This window comes from Ziziphus jujuba, chromosome 11, assembly GCF_031755915.1.
Source record: "Ziziphus jujuba cultivar Dongzao chromosome 11, ASM3175591v1".
Lineage (NCBI taxonomy): Eukaryota > Viridiplantae > Streptophyta > Magnoliopsida > Rosales > Rhamnaceae > Ziziphus > Ziziphus jujuba.
The window spans coordinates 19,575,319-19,588,111 of NC_083389.1; positions in this window are offsets into that span (position 1 = coordinate 19,575,319).

Here is a 12,793-nt window from a genome sequence, read left to right on the forward strand (position 1 = left end):
TTAGAAGAAGGATCTAAAGAAGAACAAACTTCTGAAGAAATTAATTCATTACAAGAAAATTCAGGATCTAAAAGTGAAACTTCATCTGAATCAATAGATGATAGAAAAAAATCCTAAAAAAAGAAAAGCTGAAGAACCACTTGAAGAATTTAAATATGAATTCGGATATGAAAAAAAAAAAGAGAAAGAATTGTATATTAAAACAGGAGAAATATCAGGAGTAAAGTTAGAAGGTAAATCTGCACCTACTAAAAGAGACGATTTAAATAGACAACTTATATCTCAAGGAGGAATTTATTTAAATTTAGATAATATTCATTTTAAACAAGTAGCAAAAGAAAGATTTTTAGATTATTTAGTTGAAACATTAAGGAGAAGTTCTCCATTGGTTAAAACAATAGGAATCCACAGCTTTAGGAAAAGCGAAAAAAGAAAATATGTTGCAAAAAAACAAAACATGAACTGAACTATTAGAAGCCTTAAGTAAATTAGTAAAAGAATAATTTTGTGGTGTGGTAGATAGAATAATAGTAACAGACGCTACCTATATGTTACCCAAGTTGGAATTATATGGTATATGCTATTTTGAAGATTTTTATACCAAGTTGGAATTATGTAGTATATGCGATTTTGAAGATTTTTATAAATTATACAGAAACGCTTTTTATAATTTACCTTATGATCAAACTAATTATTGGCTACAACAATTTTTTCATAAATTACCAAACCTAACTAGCCATCAAAAATTATGATGACTAGTTAAAGAAAATAGCAAAATTAGACCAGTTAGGACTAAGAATAAATTTTGTTCTAAAACTAATTAAAAAATATGTTTAGAATTAAAAGCTAAAAAACAAGTAAAACAATCCTATAAATAAAAAATGTTGTGATAAAATTCTTCAAGAAAATTGGAAGATAGGATGTATAAAACCACAAACAACAAAAATAAAATCTAGAAAATATAGATGGAAACCTTTTAAGAAAAAAGGAAAGAAAACTTTTTTCTAAAAATGAAAAATATATAAGAAAAAAAAATCTTCATAGCCAAATAAGAAATGTAAATGTTTTACTTGTAATGAAGAAGGTCATTACGCGCCAGAATGTCCTAAAAAAAGGGGGAAAAAGTACCAAAAAATAATTAAAAAAATTAGAATTAGAAGATCTTGAAGTATTATTTGGACAAAAAATTTTGGATGAGGATAAAATACTTTATAAAATGAAATCCAAAGAAGATACTTCTAATTCTAATGAAAAATTAATTTTTATGCTTCAACTAGAAGAAATAGATGATTAAGAAAACAAAATAATGATTTTAAAAGACGTTGTAGGAAAAACTCTTTCTATTAATAAAAGAAGAAATTAACTGTTTAGAGAGAAAAAAAAAAGGGTTAAAAATAAAAGAAAAATATATTTATAAAATTCCAAAATTTAATATGTTTTCTGCAAGAATATTTGAATACTTTAGTGGAACACTTTTGAGGTTATAACCGTAAATCTATCTCAAACTAGTAATGGAGATTGAAGCGGTGGAAGTAACCATGGACACTACTGGTCGTGGAAAAAGGAGGCTAGGTAGAGTTTTCAAAAGAAAGGTCACATGATAGTCTAGAAAAGAGGGAGCCAAAATGAGTGCAATTTTTAAGAGGGCATTTGGATTTTCAATAGAACAAGGTGGTAGATCTATTTATGTCTCTCGCATCTATGAAAGTCATCTCATGAAATTGCAAAAGTTTAGAAGATCCAGAAGACCTAAATTGCTTGAAAAGAATGGAAAACGTTTGTAAAAAGTTAAGTTATCTGAATTTAGTCATCGTTGAGATCTGTTGAAAAGTAGGAGGGATTTGTCTGATGTAGACTGATAATATTATGATAGATTGTCAATGGACTTCTAGAAGGGTCATTTGCCATAATGTCATTGACATGGAGGGTTCTATCCTTTGAGTTTTTGTACCTGTGATGGGACCCCATTATTTAGGGAAGAAAAAAGGATTTTTAGACTAGTCTAGAACATATTATTGTTACCTAGCAACATCCATGGTTATTCTTCATTGATCTAAATAAGGAGATCTTAGAAAATGAGAAACAAGGAGGTCGTAATATCAAGAGGCAAAATTTATTTTTGAAACAATTCATGCAGAGTATGTGTAGTGTAAATCTAGAGTGCAATGGAGGTTTCACAAGAAATAATAAACAATATATCTAACCATTGATTAAGTCAAACTTTTAGCAATGGTAAATCACTTGAATATGAAAAAATCTGATCATTATCCCCATTTTCATCAAAATGGAGGAACCAAAGAATGGATAAAACTAGCTAATTTTAAAGCATGGACATTAAATACAAGTTGTGCCTATATGGTAGAAAAGGCTTGTGAACTTAACTTAGGATTATTTTCAAACTAGGGTCATCCCATAAAATGTAAACAAAACCTTTTATTATACTAATACCTAAATATAACTAGCCTCTTAATTTCAACCATTACTACTCTATAAATTTTGTAATTTTACTTACAAGATTGTTGTAAAAATCTTAACTGGGAGATTGAGTAAAGCTCTTGAAAGATTATTTCTCTAAATCAAAGGGTGTTCATTAAGGGGAGGTAGATTGTGCAAAATATGGTTGTGGCCTAAGAAGTAGTACACAAGAGTAAAAAGCATAAAGATAAAAACAATTTGATGATGCTGAAAATTGATCTCAATAAACCCTATGACAGGCTAGAATGTGCTTTCTTAAACAAAGCTCTTAATGCTTAGATATGCAATTTGGATTTTTGAAGGCTTATTATGATTCGTGTAATCTTTTTTCATCACTTTTTTTTCTACTTAATGGTAATATCTACAAATCTTTTAGCACTAAAAGAAATATAAGGCATGGCTGCACCTATCCTCACCGCTAATTATTTTGAGTTTTAAGTTTCTTTCTAAGGCTTTCATTAAAGAGGAAGAGATAGGTAAAATACATGGTGTTAGATTGGATAAAAATTCACTCTATGTATCCTACTTTATGTATGAAGATGATTTACTAATCATGTGCCGAGCATCGGCATGGTAATTTGGCCTATTGGACCCAATTATCATGGTGACCCACCCTTAACGGGGCGATGTATCCCTATTAAAATAGGGTATTAGCTGGGACTAGGTAAAAAAATGCCTACCTTAGATCAAGGCCGGGCCATGGTCCAGGAAACAAGGTCCCCACCCTATAACCGTCCTGACAAATATAATATTATATATTTTTAATATTTTGATTAAACTTATCCTAAAATGTGAAAAGTGGAATTTTATCTACAACTACAGGAATCTAGCTGTTGACTTTTCCATTAATCCTTTTTCATCCGCCTCTCCCCACAACATAAAAAAATAATAATAATAATAATTACCACATTTCCTCTTCCATGTCATACCTTAACCAATCGATCTCACATCTTTTTACCTCAATGACTTCTAACTATCGATTGCTGATCGCCGAATATTGACTCCTAACCATGGATTTCTTCATGAAACCATCTTCAGTTTTTGTTTTGTTTTCATTGTCACAGGACTTCAGATCTTTAATCTAGCCATCTTCACATAGCCAAAGAAAGCTTCACATAAAATTATTCAATTTCAATCGCTAACTTTCTTAGCCTTGAGATGAGATCTAGATCTTTAATTACTTTTTGCAATACATGTTATTTATGTTTGATTCATAAGTTCAATTGAGTTGGTATTATCCTCTTGATTTTTGTTAAACTTATGGAATGTAGATATTAATTTTAGTGAATTATCATAGTATGTTTCTAGAATTTTTTATTTTTTTATTTTTTTGTGGTTTTTGGAAATTTGCTAGATTATTTTTAATATGACGTGTTTATTTGTAAGAAGAAGTATACAAGCATATATGCCAAAAAAAAAAAATTATTAAAAAAGGACAGTTATGGACACTAGTGAGGAACATGATATCCCTGACCTTGAATTGGGAATCCCCATCCTTATCTTACTTCCTTTATAGGTGGGGATTTACCAGGGATGAGATATCTCATACTTCATAGGAATGGGGATGGTAATAGGAAAAATGGTCTTGCCCCTTGCCCTATTACCATTACTAGCCAACAAATAAGGTGGAAGCTATTGTGGTGAATCGGTATTTTTCTAATCATTGTAACTAGACAAGTTAGTTGGTGAACTTTTAAAAATACTTTATTTTGTTATCAAAAAACACCAACCAAAGCTGCAAAAGAGAAATGAAATGAGTCGTTGAGATTAATAAGCTGCAGAAAAAAAATCTATTTACTTGGAGAACACTCTTGTTAACAAATCTAGAGAATTCTCCAAATTAAAGGACCTTATTTAGAATAAACTTGAAGGGTGGAGAAGTAATCTATTATGTAACAGCCTACCCCAAATATTACTCAATTACATGCATTTGGTTAGATTTTATTAACATGATTGCACGTGGGTCCTAGAGTTAACTTTTTGTATAGTTAAGTTTTGGTTTTAACCACCATAACATTGCATAGAGCTTGTTAATATAAGTTTACAGACTGATGGCATACTTAATTTTGAATTACAAATTCAAAATTTTGAATCTGTGAAGCTTATGCTTAAAAACTATACTAGTGTAAAAATCAATACATGTATTGTTTGCAAAGACCTAAGTATGCTATTGGGATATGCCCTGTATGAGGAGCAACAATTTGAAAAATTCTTCCAAGATCCCAAGACCAAAGCCACCCCCTCCCGTACCGATGAGCAAATCGAACTGTACACATTCAATGTGAAGCTGAAGTTTCAACTCAAATCCCTCCCCTCCCCATGCCGAATATGACTAAATGGACTCTCCTTGTCCCCATAGGAAGTTTACCCATCACCTAATTGGCACATCCACTAAAACTTATTGGAAAATCACCCCACATGCCAATATTAAGCCCAAAAGGTCTATGGACTATGTTGTTCTAATCATCAGATTCTAGCAACTATAAAGATATGGGGCCACCCTAGTCTACTAAATTTAGACCTCTTCAGTCCAATATGGCTTTTTTTTTTTGCTTAATTCCAAGTTGTTTGTGTAATATGATGATTTGAAATTCGATCAAAACTTTGGATCCATTTTTCAATCACCACGAGAGATAAGTGATAGATGTGAGTTCATCATTATGTTACCAATTCCATGGAATTTCCATTGACATATAGATTGTCCAGCATAATTGATTTTTAAGTAAATACCAAAAATTGACCAATTTTGTAAATATCTGGTAAAACTAGATTGAAATTTGAATTTATAACTAAATTTTAGTTTTCAATTTGTTCTTAGAGGTTAAAAAACCTATTAGAATATTCAATTTTATAAAACTAGCCTTAGGATGAAAAATTCTAATTTCAAGGTACCAAATCCAAGAGTTAACCTATACTTGAATCCTTTATTGTCCAATTTTTGAAATTCTGAAGTTTTAGAATTTATTTTAGGACATTTGGTATTCATAAATATCATTGGATTAAATTTTTGAAAGCTTAAAAAAAGAAAATTAGTTGTATTTTAGACACCTATACTAAGTCTACAGAAGACCTTACAATAAAATAAGAGTGATCATCGACAGTGTATGTGAGTGAAAATTATTTTCATATACATTTTAGGGCATGTTTAAATTGATGGTCTAGAATTTGAATTTTTATGGAAATTTAAAGTATTATGATTATATATATATATATATATGAGTATGATATACATATATATAAATGTTACATTTCATATGATTGTTGGTACAATTTTAAAAGTTTCTAGTCATTAATCTTTATGGTGAGCTTGAGAACCTTGGTATTTAAATATTTGGACATTTGACTTGATGTTTTGATCCAACGGTTATTAACTTGATTTTATGAAATGGAAGTCATTAATTTGGAAAAAGTAAATTTGAAAAATGTACTTTTAAGCATTTTTAAAGTTATAAGTTTTAAAATGCTTAAAATGATTTAAAATTATGTATTTCACTGGTCTGTATTCATGCGATGTAAACATATATATGGTTTAACCTGAAATGATGATTTGGAACTTTTGAAATGCTTATATAAGATCTATGGCTGGTAAATTCGCATGGTGACACATTTAAATACGTGGTTTATTTTCTTGATATTAAATTTTGGTTTATGATAAAATATTTGTTTTGAAAATGGAAGATTATGGTTATGGAATTATTAGTTATTAATGTTGTACTATTGGATTTTGATAAAATCTACTATATGGTACCATATTGTTAATAACACACAAGTTTTAGTCATCTTATGAATAGTCATAGTACATGAGATTGATGATTTGTGTCATTTTCTCGAATTAATGATTGGGTTATGTACTAATCCCTCGTGACCATAGGATGAAAAATTTGCCACGATGCTTTTAAGACACTAAAAGTTGTGAGTTAGCTTCTTGCCATGGTTTCTTCTTCTTCCTCCTTATTGTTCTATGATAATCCAAAACATCATACACTACCCGGCAACACTAGGTATATGGTATATTGTATGTTTTCAAAATTATGCATGATTTTTTATGGTTTCATAATGTTATATGGACATGTATATTGGAATGTATTCAGAATTATAAGTGGTTTTCTATGGTTTCATATTATTATATGGACATGTATATATTTTGTTTATACCTATTATCAGTTTTACAGTTAATTTATAATTATAAAGTTTTAATTGTTCATTATTAAATTCTCATTTTATAATAAATTTTCGATGATACAGATTAAGTTTTCTAAAATGGTTTTAAAGGGAAACTTTTCAAAAGTATGGTAATGTGACGTCTTTTAAGAATGTTTTTTCAATAATAAATTATTATTTTTTATTGCATTAAACCACTCATTGAAATATTTTTCTTTCACATTTTATTTCTTTTAATTTGTTCCTCTAAGTTTGTGCAATTAATTTGCAGCTCTTCTAGTGCATCATGTTATAAGTTGCATTCCTCATTAGTAAACCTCATAACCCTTGTCTTTCTTTTATCTTTTAGATCTTAAGTTCCTCATTATTATTTGACACTTTAAGGTCCTTTTAGTATGCTTTGAATATAATGAACATGGCTGTATTTGTAATTGATACTTGTAGAACTGGCTTATATTGTAGTTGTGGTTATGGTTGTGACAATTAATATGGGCGGTTGCAAGAGGCACTAGCAAACTACCTGGTGTCCAATTCCATATCATCCAGATATGAAATGGGTGATAATTTAAATGTAATAATAATCATTCTCATAACACCATAGCTTTTTTAGAGTGGTGGGCTTTAGGGTTCAAAAGAACTTCGAAGTTGGGCATCCTCAGGCGAAAGTAGTCTAAGGATAGTTGACCTCCTAAAAGCTCTAAATAAAAAATCTCATACCAAATACGGTGGCTAAATTAAGGATAATATTAGCATAGAATGATAGGTTTGCCAATGGAAAATGGGTGTTATAAATGGTATCAAAGCTTGTACCAAATTAGAAGCGTACGATCAAGGACGTTGTGCCCAAAATAGTGGACTATGATGATCGGTGTGGATGGGTCCAAAAGACACTGGCAAGTTACCTGGTATCAAATCCCACATTGTCCAGGTGTGGAATGAAAGATGATTCAAATATAATGATAATGATTCTAATAACACCAAGATCTTTTCAGAGCAACTAGCTTCATAGTTGGAAAGAACTCCAAACTTAAATATGCTCAGGCGAAAATAATATAAAGATGGGTGACCTCGTAGAAGCTCTAAACAAAAAATTTCGTATCATGAGTGATAGCTGAATTGAAGACAATATCAGCAGAGAATAATAGATCAGCAAGTGGAGCCGGGATGTTACAAATAGTATCAGAATATGTACCAAGCCAAAAGTGTACTAGAAAGGATGCTGGACTCCAAGAGGGTGGATTGTGACAACCAATATGGGCAGGTGTAAGAGGCACTAACAAACTACTTAGTGTCTAATCCCACATCACCAAGTATGAAATAAGAAATGATTCAAATGTAATGATAATATCCTATAACGTCGAAGTCTTTTAATATCCTATAACGTTGAAGCCTTTTAACAACTGCTAGCTTCAAGGTTTAAAAGAATTTCAAAGTTAACCATGCTCAGGCAAGAGTAGTTCAAAGATTGGAAAATTCTTAACAAAAAACCTCATACCAAGTGCGAAAGCTAAATTGAGGACAATATTAGTAGAGTGTGATAGATACACCAATGAAAGGGAGTGTTACAAAGGTGGTGGGTGTTGACTGTAGAATTGTAGTTCAGAGGTTGTATTGATGATGTAAAAATATATTTGGCATATTGTATTATTTACTTATGTTTAAGTTGTTCATAGTTTAGATGAGGTTCCATTAAGTGTTCCATAAAGACTGCTCGATGGGACTTCCTTAGATAAGGTTATCCAAAGATCCTAGCCAAGTTCTTAGATAGGTTCTATCATATTGTCCAAAGCAAAAAAAGTTAATAAAACTAGTGTGGCACATGCAGTACTTACATATTCCATGGTTACATTCAGAGTTCTTGAGGAAGTGTGTAAAGATATGGATCACATGCTTAGAAGATTTTGATGGGAAGTTAATTCAAAGAAACCCAAATCTTAAAAGTGTGGACTGAGATTTGCAATTAAAGGAGCTATGGGGCCTTGGAATTAGTCCATTCAAAGATATCAGTACTACATTAATGTTAAGACTGGCTTGGAGGGTTGCAAGCAATCAAGGCAACATTTTGTCTAATACTCTTTGAGTTAAATATTTGAAGGGAAAGTTTTTTTTCCTTTCACTGAGGCTAAAAAAAGGCACATTACCTGTATGGCAAGGTATGATGACCATGAAGAAGTGAATTTTAAAGAGAGTTAGATATAAATTGGGTAATGACTTTGATATTAATATTTGGAAGGATCCATAGGTGTCTGGCCTTCTAGATAGCATTCCTTTGGGTAAGAATGAAGAAGATATTATGACATGGAGGGGAAACGCGGAATTGAAGGAAACTAATTGTGATAACTAGAATGTGAAGTAGGTGAATGAGATTTTTCATGAGAACTCTGCAAATGTCATTCTGAGCATAAATGGGCCTAAGTTGGATCAATAGGACTAGCTTGTATGGATTGGTAACGAGTCAAGTGTATTTTCAATTAACAACTTCTATGAGTTAAAATTCGAAGGGAAATATAAGCAGGATGATGCTGTAATTTGGAAAAAGCTGTGGAAGCTTAAGATCCATGAGAGACTTGAAACTTTCCTTTGGAGGACGCTGTCGAATTCCATTCCGACAAAGGAGGCTCTATTTTAGAAACTAAGAGTGGGAGACAAAGATTGCCTAGTTTATGGTTATGAGGCAGAAATGAGCTACCATACCTTTAACTATGTAATGACATTAGGAGCTTAGCTTTTGGCGAAAAATGGGGATGCATATTGGATACTTGGAATATGGCCAATATTATAGAATTGATTAAGTTTTATGTTAATCCCAGACTAATCCTTGTTTCTTGAAAATGGAAAAGGATTTTTTTAACTATTTTCTAGGCTACTCTTATATATCATGCAAGATAGTATCGGAACGACAAATTGTTCAATGGAAGGCTCTTGGAAGTGGAAATTATCAAGACATTTGAGAGCTCGATTGAGGAGTTCGTTAATCTAGCCTAGGAAATGTCTAGCAAGATTTAATTGTGGAGTAGTCCTCAAGGATGGTGGAAAATCAACATGGATATGGTTTTTACAGATGGACATGCAACCCTTACTTTTGTGGTTCGAGATAATTATTGGGACCTCATCCATCTAGAATCAAAGCTTATTCATTGTAGGTCTCTCACATTGCGGAAGTTAAAACCTTAGATGGGCCTCTAAAGTGGTGGTTGATAGGTGTTGGAATGATATGGGGGTGGTCCTATAATGCAACGACAATGGTGAAAGAGATTAACTCTCTTGAAGTCCCTTTGGATTGGGGAACTAGCTTAGATGTCCAAAACATCATAACTAGGAATGGGAAGTTTAACTGGTGTTTTTAGTGGAACTAGCATTCTTCAAACAAATTAGCTGATCTTCTTTCTAGGAAAGCTATGTTAGCTGCTTTGCCTTTTTCTGTTTTTTCAATTGTAGTAAGGAATTAATGTTTTCCTTTAAATTACTCTTCATAAATCTCTTATTATATCATTTTTGTATATATATGATATATGATATATGTATTATTATTATTGTTTTTTTTTTTTTGGTAGCATCTAATTAGGTTGGATTTGTATAGATTTGTCCTATACCTCTTAACACCTTGTGTTTATCCAAATAATGCATATCTAATGACTGCGAATGTTGTCCCTTACAATTACTCTTCGTAAATCTCTTATTATATCATTTTTGTATATATATATGATATATGTATTATTATTATTATTTTTTCTTTTTGTAGCTTCTAATTAGGTTGGATTTGTATAGATTTGTCCTATACCTGTTAACACTTTTGCCATATATCAAATATCAATAAATCTCGCATCAAGTATTATATTAAAATTTTATCAAATCAGCCATTTAGATTTAACCTTAAAAGATAGATCCAGTCCAACAATTACATTTAAAAATTTTAATATACTATTATTAATTCAACCTAATTATAAATTTGTTATAGCAAACACTAGTATATAGATGTGTGTGTCTATGTGTGTTGCTCTTAAAAAAAAAAAAATTTATGTAAATAATTATCTTTCAGTTTATTGCTTATAATGATATGACAAAGTTGTATGAATGACATCTTAAGGGCTGGTTTTTATTCCACTTACATCTTAATAGGACTTTTTTTTTTAAGTCATAAGATCTTTTATATTTGTTATCTTTTTCAACATATCACTTAATACATTTTTATCTTAAATGAAAAAGCTTAAATATTTCACTTTTCACTTATATCTTAGCAGGATTTGTTCTGTTTTTTTTTTTTTTTTTTTTTTTTTTTTTTTTTTTTTTTTAACTCAAAATTGCCCTTGCCAAAATTGTAAATTCCAAAAGCCTCTCGCTTGTTTGCTCGCTTAGCCTCCATGGTTGATCTCTAAGCTCATACTCAGCACCAAAAAGCCACAAAATGAAATGAAAGTACAAAATCTCCATGAGAAAGATTTCTAAAATGCACATTGATTCTCTCTCTCTCTCCCTCCCTGTCTCTCTCTTACTCTCTTTAAGCTTTACCCATTTGAGGTACAAAAGTCATTTAACAAGAAATATATGAGAGCCAATTGAAAGCTAATAGGATTGTTTTGAATTTAGGAGGGAATAAGGTGGAGGATTAATGGTGAGCAAGAGCTTTACGAAGAACTAAAGGGACTTTCATCGTTGGCTGCAAGTGCCATTAATGGTGAAAACAGGGGAGGAAGGAATGGAAGGTAGATTGTTTTGGGTTACAGACAATTTTGAAAATTCTTGTGATTGGGATTTTGAAGATTTTCTTCAAATTTTAATTTGTTCTTTCATTGAAATTTTCTTTCATTATTTTATTTTATTTTTTTTTCTGCAAGGATATTTTTTAAAAAGATTATTCCTTTTGCTTACTCACCGAAGAGTTTGGCTATTAGTCATTCTTATGGTAAAGGCTTTGGGATGTAATTAATACGATTTAAGATAAATTTTAAATATTTTTATTTATTTATTTATTTTGGATAAATCTTTAATGTTTTTATTTATTTAGGATAAATTTGATGTAATTTTATCTGTTTTCAAAAAATGTTATTATAAAAAAAAATAAATAAAATTAATTAAAATAAAAATATGTTATATTTGGCAAGTTAGAAAATTCTTGTATATCCGATATATGGGGCTTTTGCATATATTCTTAAAATTTTCCATGCATATCTTATATTTGGGACTTCTACATATATTTTCAAAATTTTCCTTGTATATATAGGTAGATAAAAAACAAACAATATGTCTAAAAGCCTTTAATACTTGTCAAATAAATTCTATTTAGACATAAGACATATTTATGTCTAATAAGACTTAAAGACTGAAAAAAGAAACACACCCTTAGCTAGTTTGAAACTAAAAATCTAAATGGAAATGTAGCAACTCTAAACTTTTATCACGTTATTATATCTTTCATTATAATCTCAATTTTCCAAAACAAAGTTCTAGTGTATGTAGACGGTGCCCTAAAACGAAGTTATAAACATATATGTTCTCATTTCACTTTCTCTCCTCCCAAACACATCTAAATATCTCTGTTTAATTTTCTATTTCGTCCATTACAACTTTCCATGATTTTGAAGGTACGGTTTTTTTGTTTATCTGATTAATTTATAGATATCTATAATTATTGTTAACGCAGTTGCAGAGATATTAATTCCATTTTTTTTAATTTTTTTTTTGGTTATTGTTAGTACTAATATAAATTTGTTACTGTTATTTCCTACCCATTTGAGCCTTTCAAGTCTAGAGTTACTTACATAGGTCTATTTGTTTACTTATTTCATTTTCTTAAGAAACTTTATTAACTAAACCATACTTTCTCTGTTTTCACCAGGAAAAAAAAAAAAAAAATCATACTTTCTCTTGTCATATAACTCCATTTCAACCTTACTGTTTATTGATTCTGACTTTAAAGTCAACAAGACAACTTTATATGTCATACATGGATATAACTAATAAATAAATAAATAAATCAAATAATTGAAGCATTATTACTTGGTTTCATAAAATTAAATTTTAAGGTAACCTTTCAACAATATGATCAATTTTAATTTTCTAAAAACCATGAAGGAAACTCTCTCCTCTGCTGCCGAACTAATGTGGTTATGGCTTCGTATAGTTTTATGAGAGAAGGAAAATAAAAAATCTTGGAATG